Source organism: Epinephelus moara, chromosome 15 (assembly GCF_006386435.1).
Source record: "Epinephelus moara isolate mb chromosome 15, YSFRI_EMoa_1.0, whole genome shotgun sequence".
Taxonomy (NCBI): domain Eukaryota; kingdom Metazoa; phylum Chordata; class Actinopteri; order Perciformes; family Serranidae; genus Epinephelus; species Epinephelus moara.
Window position 1 is genome coordinate 9,680,066 of NC_065520.1, and position 13,035 is coordinate 9,693,100.

Sequence of the window (13,035 nt, forward strand, 5' to 3'; positions counted from 1 at the left end):
CCATTTGCCTGTATTTATAACGTGGCAGGAGCCAATGGCAGCAGCTCTCCTCCTGTCGGGATGAGGCACGTCCCTCCCGCGAGCCTCCACACAGCAGCCTGCTGCTGGGCCTGTGCTCCATCATGGCGCCCCCTATGGACCACACTCCGACCACAATTTATAGATTAAATATGTGAGAAACAATCAACATTATAATATGCAGACAAGAGTACATTCTTACTTCAGCTTTTTAGGTTGATGTGGAAAAAAACTAATTAAAGGTACAATTGCTTCAATTTTGGAAAAACCCATATCTTGTTTTTAGAAAAGGACAGGAAGTCAAAAAATGAATAAATCTTAATTTAGTTATACACCTGCTTACAAATCAAAAGATAGAAATAATGAAAGAATTTAAATTCTGTTTGTAATATTTAGTTTAAGGCCTGAAGCTGAGCTAAAGTAGCATGATATTCAAAATAAACTTGGCCTGTAAAAAATATATTATTTTACTCATTTAAAGGTCCAGTGTGTAGGATTTAATGACATCTAGAGGTGAGGAAGCAGAACTGCAATGCAAAAAAGCCAATGGCCTGATCTAAGGCCCGTTTCCACTGAAGAAGTTCCCGGTACTATTTGGGGGGCAGGAACTACTACAGGAACGTCCTCTTGCTCGGCTCTCTCAACCGCCGTGTCTCCACTGAGAGAGCGGAGTACGAGGAAGGTTCCTGTAAAGTTACGGGCTCTGGATGTGACGTAATCGTTGCGCGACCATTTTGACCGGGGCGACGTAGGGACGTTGTTAGCTGTTAGCCGATAGCGGTGTCTGTAATAACTCAGTAAATGGCCCGTGAAAAAAACATTTTTTCCAGCGGATGTCTTAGTTACAACATGATTGAGCTAACTGGAGTAGTTTCATGTCGTATCCGACAACGGGAGGCTTTTAACAGATGCTGTTGTGAGCTGTCCCTGTCAGCTGCAGCCACTACTGATGCTTTCTAGACATCGTGATTTCCCATAACTGAATAAATACCACACATAGCAACACAAAACTGCTTTGCTAGCTCAATCATGTTGTAACTAAGATATCCGCTGGAAAGAATATTTTTTTCACGGGCCATTTAGTGAGTTTTTTTTACATGGCGGCGGAAGCTATATGAACGAGCTAACCCTCGTCTGCTGAGTTTTAAAAATGCCGGCTATTTTGTAGCTTTCTGTTCACGTCACATCCCTCCTTGAGTATATCCAATCAGCACCAAGTAAACCCCAAGCCCCAGCCAGGAGTCTTTCGGGGCCGTTCTGAGTACCTACCCCGAGGCAGGGACTTGTTTAGCCCCTGTAAAAGTTCCGGAACTCTGTCCTTAGGGGGTGGTTCCTGCGGTGGAGACACGCACCAACGGCCCCGGCCCCGTAAAATTACCCCTTAGTTCCTGCGGTGGAAACGGGCCTCTAGAGTCAGTGTTTTGTTGTTGTTTTTTTATTGATCTGAGCAAGCCCACAATAGCAGTACAAGGCTAAGAAGCCAATTTTACATAGTGGCCAAAAGTGGAACTACATTGTCCGGGTTAGTGATGTCCGATACATCACGTAATGTCGTAGGGCCTAAAAAGAGTTTTTCCCACTGGGATTAAAAGCATTCACTGCGATAACATTTCAAAAGTCTAAAAGAGCTGCAAGAATAACACATTTTATCCCGAGTCAAGTTAGTAGAGGGCTAAACTGGAGGCCATTTGGCTGGCGGAAGTTAGCCGCTCTGTCGCTGTAAGTTTCTAGTGTGCATGCTCTGTGGGCCCCACAATGTAGAGGATATCAAGGTCATTTCACACCGTGGAGATCAATCTCTTTTGGCTTCACTTTAATAGAAATAAACATGGCTATATCCAGTTCTCTTTATGGTTCTTTGCTACTGTAGAAACAACATAGTGGACTCCATGATTCCATATGTAGATATAAACATCTCATTCTAAGGTAACAAAAACACAATGACTTCAGTTTTCAGGTGATTATAAACTAATGAAATCATAATGATGAATATTATATAACATTTCTGTCAATAGATGCCCCTATATCCTACATACTGGATCTTCAAAATAATTAATTGACAAAGTCAGTCCAGAAACAAGATAGTGTGCAATGTCCATCACAAACTAATCACTAATTTGTGCATCACATTCAAATACTTTGTGTTTTTCCAGTAAATGCACAATGTTTTTTAATTGAGCCATCTTTCCCTGTCTTACATAGATATATAGTACAAAATTAGACTAACACTAAACAACGATGATGAAATAATAAAATAAAACTCAAAGAATGGAGTTGGAATATAATTTTTAATTACTGATGTAAAGCTTGTTTATTGAGGATTGCTGATTACAAAAGTCTTAACTTTAAATGAATTTAAAGCATTTAAGCCCCGTCGGGAAGAATAATTTACTCATGAATATATTCCCTACATTGCTCATCTACACTTGAAACAATACAGTGATTGTGGCAGTTTAAATTAAAATTTTGCTATAAAAATGTTTCTGCTGGGCCGTAGCTCAATAAAGGGCCCATCGAGGCTCCTGTTACTCACAGAGAGTGCAATTTAATCCCAAGGTGACGCAGCAACATACCTTGTTATCATCATTCTTTATGTTTTATACACATCTCACTCAATCCTTACAGAGAATGAGCCCTCGGGCTGCACTGTGAGCAGGTATTGACTGAGTCAGGTTTTTCTTGAGGAGTAATCTAATTTGGAAAAAAACAATAAACCCAGTGAACCCAGTGAACCCAGGACCAAGCACTGCTTAATTCCAGTGAGCAGCTTTGGTAGTTTCTCCTCATTATCAGTGAATAATACACATACTTATTGTGACATACGCAGCCAGAGAGACACATTAGCTTTCATGCACATCCTTACGAGAAGACACAGAGAAATGGGTAAAATGAAAACTAGATTTCCCCATGGGCTCCATAATGCACCACATTCACATATTTCTGTCTTTTCCAGAGTGTGAACAGACACCCTTCTGGTCTCAAGGCCTCGTCTCTCAGCCTTCAGGCTACTCTCTCAACACGGCATCACCGCTAATTTTACAAAAATGGAAAAACAGCAGCGTTCTGCATCAGCTCTCCCCTCTGTGACGGAGTGATTGGACTCTCTGTGTTGCTGGCAGCGTTTTTTTTTTCTCTACGGTGAGACAGCTCCACCCTGCAGGCTGTGTGGTGGGAGTCCCGTCTGTTGTGTGGGAGCTCTGCCTCCAGGACACAACACTGCCAGGAGAAAAGGGACGGGGGGATTTTACACACTATAGCTCTGCTATTTGGCTGCCATGTCTGTACCATACGCATTTGACCTCATTCAAATTCTGGCTGAATCGGTGATTATGGAGATTTTACCTGCATGGGCTGCAAAGCAGTCACTTTGTGATTTTTTTCTTTGTGTATTCATTCAATTTTTAAAAACATATGCTCCCTAGCTAATCCGTAATCCTTCCTGTGATCTTTGTCATTTCTTTATGTCCAAATAAATGCAGCCTGTTGAGACCAAAAGGGCCAGTGCAGAGGAGACAGTGAGCAAAACCACATTATCTGAGGTGTTTACACACTCTGCCCCTGTGCCCTTCTCTCCTGTTTTTTTCCAGGCTGACTGCCTTTGTGTGTGTGTGAGTGAGTGTGTGCTGCATTCTGCTATAGCCTGCAGCGTTGCCAGTCTCACTTGGGTGCAGCCACACATTTAGGCCAAAGTGAGAGTGCGCAAAAACATCTTAAAGGAAAAAGTCACCAGTTTATATATGAGATATCATCAGTCTGTAATGCAGTTAGTTATTTTATGTGTTTAATATTTTTTGTTTCTTAAACCCACCATGTCTAAAGCTGAGTTTATACTTCTGTGTTGTATCGACACCGTACCTATGGCCCAAAAATGTTACTACTTCTTGCAGCAACGCAGACCTTCTATTCATTTCTGTAAACTGAAAACCATTTTCCTTAGCGGAAACAAAGCTTTTATTAACTTTAATTTCACAGATAAGGAACAATAAATTGTGAAGACAATAGAGCCTCCACAAAATAACATTTTAAGTCTTGTGTGTGATTTATCCTGGCTTCATATGTGTACAGGAAAAGTTTGCTAGCTGCTAGGCTAATTTATGCAACTGAAATGTCATAGGCTTGTGGTAATATTTATGCTATATAATGTTGTATTTGTGAGGAAAATGTGTCTAATATAAGACAATTGTTTTATCCATGAACCTTGTGAGTAAAAATGGAGCCGAATTTCCGTACGTTACCTTTGTTAAATGTTGCTTTTGTTCCTGGCTTCATATGAGTAGAAGGAAAGTCTGCTAGCCACAATGATAATTTATGTAATGTAAAATGTCATAGGCTTGTGCTAATAATGTTAGCATGTTGTATTTGTAGGGAAAATGTGTCCAGCAAAAGACAAATGTTTTTCTCTATGAAGCTTATGAGTCATAATGGAACTGACTTTTGTAACGTTACCTTTGTTAAATGTTGCTGTTGTTTCCAGCTTCATATGAGTAGAGGAAAAATGTGCTAGCCACTGCGCTAACTTATGCAATGTAAAATGCTATAGGCTCATGCTAATAATATTAGCATGTTGTATTTGTTTTGAAAACGTGTCTAGCAAAAGACAAGTGTTTTGTTTGTGAACGTTGTGAATTATAATGAAGATGAATTTTGTACTTTTGTTTAATTTTGTCGCTCTTAAGCCATGTTTTGTGTGTGTTTCAGGTCTTTTAGTTGAATCAATCAAAGTTTATAGTAACAGCTCAACACAGGGGCATAGAAATCTCACCACCAACGAGTGTTTTGAAGGTGTAGTTTGAGGTGTAGCAGAGAAACACAGACACACCACTGCACAAATATAAATGTTTATAAATCAGCCTTTAGTCTTCATCTCTTTTGTTACGTCCTACATTCCTCTAAATGCCTTGCCGCAAACAAACACAGGGTATACAGTTGCCTGAGCATTTTAGGTTTGAGGCAAGACTCATTCTAGTGAAGAAAACCCTAAACTCGACATGCCATGCAATGCATTCTGGGTCTATTGAACCTTATGTCAATATAGAAACAGGTTCCCGGCCCCCTACATCTACAGCATGATTGATGTTTCAGATGGACCCAGATGAACATACAGAGTGGTTGACACTGAAGTGGATCTTTGTGTTAATGGAACTGACAGACAAGTGCTGTCTCCCAAATACTGTACATGGTTCCCAGAATAGAAATGAGGGTACCACCTGTTTCGAGTCACATGGCGCTGTCAACATCCTGTACGTCTTGTAAATTTCTATGACAGCATGCAAACAACAACTCATAATCACAGTACATTTCCCCACAATCTGTACATATTTATACACATCGTTTTTTATATCTTTAGTGGCTTTTAATAGAGGAAATCGAAGCAGACTCATGTTTTGTCTGCAAGAGTCTTATTTTGGGAATAATGTGGGTTAACAGGACATGTAGCTCAGCATCAGCTGGGTTACAGAGACGGTCTTTAGGGATCCTTGACAGAAACGTCAATAAGCTCAAATACTGCAGCTGTCCTTTGGGAACCCTTTCACCACGTATACCTGCCATCCCCGATGCCTGTCACACACAATAGAATAATGCAGAGATGCCCTTGGAAAGGTTTCGCTCTGTAAATGCATGTACAACTGTATATATGATGCAAGCAGATGAAGGCAAATAAAAATTGAGTCTTTGGCTGAATGATGTACATTTTAATTAATACACTGTAGTTAATTAGATTTGAGGCGTACACACGAAGCGAGACGAATACTGGATGACCTTGGTCTGTATTCCTGTAATGCTTTATTACACAACTAGGTCAGCACACGTCTACCTTGCAGTATTTTTAAGCAGTTCAACATGTTGGCAAGGTAAATGTTGGAAACATGACATCAGATCAGCTGCAGATATTTTTAAAGCCCTAAATCATTTGAATTATTCATACTGAAAGTACCTCATAGCTGCAATATTGTACTTTCCGATGATACACTCACGTCTGTGTGTGTTTTGTATGGCAAGCACCCATTGCTTTCTGTGATATCCAGCTCAGTTCAGGTCTGGGTCACGCACCAGTGCACATAATTCTTCCTGTGCACGAGAGCTTCCTGGAGAACCGATTTGAAAGGGATTTGTCATGTTGTTGCTATGATTTCCCAAAATGTTAGGCAATCACAGGTACAGTAACCATTTGAAAATGACAATTAAAAACATCAGTTTCTCCAGACTGGTCACAGGATGATAAAGAATGAGTAACAAATGATACCATTTGAAGGGAATCTGTTGTGGTTTGGTTTTAGCCAGTGGGCCAGCAGTGCTGGAGGTGTGCGAGGAGTCTAGGTCACTGGGCCGCGCTCCCTCTGCCCTGACAGCAGGCTGCCCCACAGTTATCTCTGTCGACGTGCATTCAATCAGCGGAGCGCTGACATTTACTGCTGGGGCAAACACAGCACACATTCACTCGTTTTCCGTTTGAGAGGGATTTCCTCGACGGTTAGTCACTGTGACTGGGAAATTAAGGGCACATTCAAAGCAGTTCAGGGAGAAATAGCAATGGACGTTTCTTTTGTTCAGCATTGACAAACAAGTGCACACACCATAGGGGAGAATCGTTGTATATTTAAATATATAAATGATTAACTTCAGATCACTTTCAGACGACACTACATTGACATTATCTTTAAATCATCCTTTAACTGCACCGTCCACTGCTTTGTGTTAAAGACCAGAATAAATTCTTCAAAGTGCCTCTGTTGGATAAAATACGTTCTGTTAAACACAAGATGTCAGAGAGTTGTTTGACCTCTCCCAGTATTCTGGCTAACTGCCTCTGCCCTCAGCTCTCAGCCTTGATCTCTGGCTGACAGCAGCAGGGGGCTGCAGTCTGAAAGTGCTCCTGTTTCAGAACAAGGAGGGATGTTATTTCACACCAGCTGAGCTAGTGAGTGACCCTTAATGACATGTGTGAGCGCATGTGTGTTGCCTGTTTGTGTTCACACACAAAGTCATTTTCCTAATTTGCATGGAGGATAAATGCTCAAAGCAGTGACATCACTGGAGTTCCTGCAACTCCACCATGGTGACATCACTGAAGAAACATAACGGTAAAAACAGGATGGTGTCATCTGAAATATGTAATAACAAATCTGTGTCAGGTGACTCTTTGCTAAATCCCATCCCCCATACAGAAGTTGTTGCTACGCCCATCAAACTTTCTCTTCTAGCACAGCACATATGCACCTTACAACGATAAAGGAGGCAGATTAACCACTTGAAATTTCTACTCAATAACAGGTCCCTGATTTAAGACATTTCATCTCATTTCTAGCTGACGGCCGACAATTTTGCTGGCTGAATATACTGATTTTATTTGCTTTAGCTAGCTAATCAAGTTAACGTTAGCTCCGTTACTCATTCTACTGCTGTCTCCAGCTGACTATAAAAAAGGATATTTAATATGCACTTTATGGCTACTTACTTATAAAATGATTAGGCTTACGTAGAGCTTTGATTCTCTGCTTGTACCTGATTGGGCCCGACCCGACTCTCTGGGTTTGGGCCAGGCCAGGCTGTAATTTCTCAACATTTCCCCAGACTTGAATCATGTCAGGTTTGTACTAATTTCCCAATTTGTATATGAATTAACGAACAGTAAAGCTCAGGCCCAAAACAGAGTTGGACAGAAATTATATTGGTTCGGATAGAGTCAGGCTTGATTATTTTGGGCCCAAACAAAGCTCCATGTTCCAGAGAAAATGTCAGCACAGTCACCCACTGATGATCCACAGAAGAAATGTAAAGAAACATTGTCCTTGTGTTACAGTGTCGAACTAGTTTGACCTGGTATTAAAGGTATCATGAAGAAAAATCTATCTAACATAACCCTGTTAGCTAACATACTTGAGCAAGACAGAGGTTAAATTAATAATTGATCGTATTTCTAGTTTTTATTATAATTTTTTTTAAATAAGACTTTATTCAGATTTCTCAATATATAGAATACGCCTTTATTCCCCACATCAATAAGACACAACTTTAACAAGGACAGGAAGATAAAACAACAAACAAACCACAGTATCTTCACATCTGATCAACTTAAATGAAACCTTTTTAAATATAAGCACACACATGCATCACATATAACTCTGTGAATACTGCTAATCTTAATGAGCATTTATTGTTCTTATTTAAATGAAGCTTTAGCAATACAGTCAGGGCCTATTGATCAATGAATTATCATGTCCTGTGATAATAATAATACCAAACCACAAGGAAAATACATATCAGAAAACAAATACACTCAATGCTTGTAATATTTTTCAAGTTGAACTGATTTATCTTTTTAAAACCATTATCTGTTCCTTGCTCAAATAATTGTAATACATTTCTTTTTTCCAGCGTACAAGCGTAGGAGTGTGTGTGGGTTTCCAGTAAGTGTCTTAAATACAAATGATAAAAAAAGAATCCAACTCCCTGGATACCTCTCTGTATCCTGTCATAAATCTTGAAACATACAAATCTTATCAACTCTTCTACAATCCCAAAAAACTCCCATAACTCCACATTAAAAACAGCTCCTCGATATATTTACGTCACATTTATCAACTTTATCTCTTAGATTCATTTTATATCTCACATTAAATTCCATCATTCTTCTGATAGCTTTAAATCACGGTTCCAGAAATGTGTTATGAATTACAACAGGGATGTTTCAGTTTTTGACATTAACAAGAGAAAAGCCTTAAAGTATGAGAGCTAATTAATTCCTTGTACTTTTGCCCTTGTGTTTTGTTTTTGGAGAGGCAAAAAAAAAAAGAAAGAAAAGTCTAAACTATTTATATACGAGTACACACTTTAACATCTGAAGAAATCCAAAGCTTGACAGGCCTGCTGTGCCGAGTACGATCCTACTGTAACTTCTATTAAATGATTCTTTTCATCACATCAGTAAACTTTCCGGAGTGTTGTCACTACACTGTTGTTGTGACCTCACTGTTGTTTCTGAGAAATCACAGTGGAGAAATAGCTATATTTAGAGCCGACGTCACTGTTTGTGAAGTTGCTCAAAATACCTCATTGCTGATATCACTGTAGTGACATCACTGGACTGCATGTGATTTCGTCCATTGTGACAGCTTTAGTTTATTTTGATCAGATATAATATAAACTGAATGTGGATTGGAACATCGTGAACATCACTGAACACTACTGGGAATATTTCCAAAATTCCTTTTAGCATTAAAGATGTCTTGAGAAATATCTCTTCCTGTTTCCAGAAACCCTCTCAGTTCATTCTGTTCTGTCATTTTTGGCTCAAGCTTTCCTTTCAGAGGTGAAATTAACATCAAAGCCTGGTTTTACATATCGATAATTTGTTAATTTTCCAGTGTAAACTCTGTTGTGGCTGCTTATCCAAGGTTAGTCTGTTGAAACCTCTCACGGGGAGAGCACAGTTTTACCAAATACTGTATGAGTCACCTGCTATCAGTCAGCATTACATCAGATAAAACCTCAGCATGGAGCACCAGAGCCAAAAAGTCTCATTATTTAGCAGGTAAAAGTCGACATAATGACATTCTGGGTTTTCTAGTGCATGAAACAATGGTAACTGACTGGAACCCCCTAATGAATCCTAATAAGCTTCAGCTCCTTTCCTCCCCCCTTGGCTTACTAACACATGACATTTTGTTTTAATAAACCATTAGCTTAATATCCTCCGCTGAATGTACTGTAGGGCAGCAAGGGCGCGGCACACACACTGTGACGGGAACACACACAGACGTACACAGACAGAGGAGAGAGGCAATGGCGCGTTAGACAAGAGTACAGTAAGTCTGCGGAGTGTCTCCCGTCAGTCATTAGGTCTGTTCAGGCATGGATACACACTGATGTAATGAGGCACAGTGAATGTGTTCAGTCTGTGTGTGTGTTTAATAGATTGAAGGATGAATCATTCCAGGGATGACCTGATTCTTTAGGGAAGTTTGGGTTTGTGTGTGTGCGCGTGTTTGGGGGTTAATGGCGCATGAAATGATGTCTTCATTAGCATCTCCTCAAGATAAACCACATGATGGGACAATAATCATATCTGTCAGTTACATGACAGGAACAAAGGATACTGTGAGCCTAATTGTAAAATCATTTTTAAAAAATCAACTTTTTGTATCTTTTTTTTAGATACCTGTATAAGACAAAAAAACCTGAAAGTACACTTATTTTACCCACCTGCTGTGTGGCTTTATAACATGGATGTTTAAAGAGAACTGGATACAACACTGGAGGCAAGGCCCTGTTCATTCTTATGGAAGTTGCTCAGTGAAGCATGAAGCCAAAGAAGTTCAACTTCCTGGGTATAAAATTACCCGCATTGTCTGCATCGTGGAACCCACAGACCAAGTGCTAAATTCCAACGTCCCATTAGTCCAAGAAAAGTCTCACTTTTCAGAGTCCATTTCTCAGACAGCCTGTTAGCCTGAAAACAAATGACCATTACTCTGAAGTCCAGTTTCTTCGAAAATACAAAGGTGTTCTGCACGGGTCCATTTTTGAAAACCCAATCCTGCCCATACCCGTAAAACTCAGTACCATATCTGATCCATCACCTGTCATTGTGTCTAAATCACCCACCCGCACCTGTTAAGGACCCCACCTGCACCCATGATTAAACACACACATACTACAATCACTCACATTAAGCTGGGTTCTCTGTTCTTGAATTTCAAATCCAGTGAAGTACACATCCCTTTCACAGGCTCCGCTCAATGCCGGGATGGTGAAAACATTCTGTGCAACCACTGCCACATTTTAGCATGCTCCTTCCACCAGCATAAACCTCCTGAGGATCCTCCTTGTGTGTCTTGACCTCAATGTAGGCTCTCGTCTCATCCTTGGGCTGCAAAGTTTCATGGCTGGAGTAAGTCCTCCACCTTGGTGATGAACGTGACGACAAGGTCAGAGGTTCAAATTGTGTCATTGGCTTTCAAAATAAAATATATTATGGCTTGATAATAGTGATTAAGTTGTCAAAATATTACACATACACTGCACATCTTTTTAATTTGTCTTATTCTGAAAAATAAAAAGTATGTTTTTGTTCTCACCCGCTGCCAACCCGCGTGTTGTTTCTATATATATATACATATTTGTGACAGTGACACAGCTTTTTCTGGGTTACGTGCCCGGTGCCCAATATGGTGTAGGACTCTGATACGCTAGTTTCCTTGCAGCATTTGAGCCACTGAACCAGGGTGTTTTTACCAACCCATTTGTGCTTTTCCAGCGATTTTTGTGCCACCAAACGTGGGTGCTTGAAGTCAAAACATGATCTTGTCCTACTCATATCCAAGTGTTCTTTTGTGCTTAAACCAAACCACACATTGACGACAGCCTTGATGAGTAATGTAACGTACGTATCAATGGTTTACAGAAACATACAGTGCAAACACTCCTGGAGATTAGGTTGTCTAACTGCAGGAGGTGTGTATCTTCTTAGAAACAGGACTTTGGAGCAATGGGCATTTGTTTTTGGGATGACAGGCTGTCAGAGAAGTGGGCTTTTGGTCCAATGGGACATCCTCAGACAAACGGGACTTCAGAATTTGGGGCTAGCAGAACAATGGGCAGTACCTCAAGAGATTTGGCCGATGGAGCAGCTACCTTCTGCTGGCCGAGCCGGCTATTTCAAGTTTAGCCCTCCACTAACCTCAATGAGGATAAAAGAATTTAATTGTGCGCCTCTGCTAGACTTTTGAAATGTTATCAGACCGAATGGATCCAAATAGCGAAATTAGTCATTTCGCACGAGGTCATGATGCTAAAAAAAAACAAAAAAAAACGTCTGTTTTAATGGTATGTTCCAACTGTTTTGTCACAGCCTCCTTACTATTTGATTGTAAATGCTTTTAATTTGCAAAGTGTTACTTTACTGGTCCCAAGAAGAGGTAACTTCAGCTAATAACCAACTGTTTCACCAGTCAGGAACTAGATTTTGCAGATGCATACATACAGATTATTCATTATAGTTCATTTGCCCATCACTAACAATATTGTTTAATCATTGGTGAAAATTGCAATTTTAGGTTGTTTTTTAATCACAGTTTACTCTTTATTTTGCTTTAGTTTTGTTTTTTTGTTGAAAACAGGTTACCAAAGAATATTTTCTAAACACTGCCTAGATCTGGTTGTATCTTGCAGTCGTGCAGTCTGTGATCCAAACCAACGCCTGCTGTAATTCCTCATGATCCTCGGAAATGTGTGGCTGCTGTGCGAGGATGTGGTTTTCTTTAACAACCGTGCGCAGACCCACCACAGTCACCCCGATGAGTCAAATCACATCACAGGGCGATTTAGATCTGAAGCGGTGTGTGTGTGTTTGCGTGTGTGATGTGTGAGGTGGAGATGAGGGTGACAGTCAGGAAACGGCCTCCGGTGTCATCTCGCTCTTTATCACAGTAATGATGAATGAGAAGCTCCATATGTGTTGGGATGATGTTAATGTCAGGACTGGAATTTGCCCTCACATCTCAAATACGCAGGGAAGATAATGTGACCACTGCTGTCGCCGATGTCGGTCTGATAAAAAGCTCTGAAAAATTAATTTTCATTGACTGATGCTAATGTTGACATGATAGCAGGGTCTGGATGGGTTCTTACATGGCTTTCAGGTGTCGTAATCTGCCCCCTGGCTGCTATAGTGGAGGTCCTCAGCTGTTAATGACAGGCTGATTATATTTCCAAATGAATATGACCAGGGGTATCATGCATCCAATTTTTTGAGGCGGCACAGTTTCCAAACCCGACATGAACAGTTTACCTCATCATGGGGACAGTCAATTACTTTATTATACCAGATGAAACACTGAATATTAATCTGAGCATTTGTGGCTCCATCTGCATCTCTTACTGTCTCTGCTGCTGGTACCTGGATGCTGAAACTAAAATAAAACATCAACCATGTGTCTCTGACTACTTTGCACACTCAGCTATTTCACTTAAAACAGTATGGCTATCAAATGCAGGGGTCGGTTTGTGCCGAGGAGC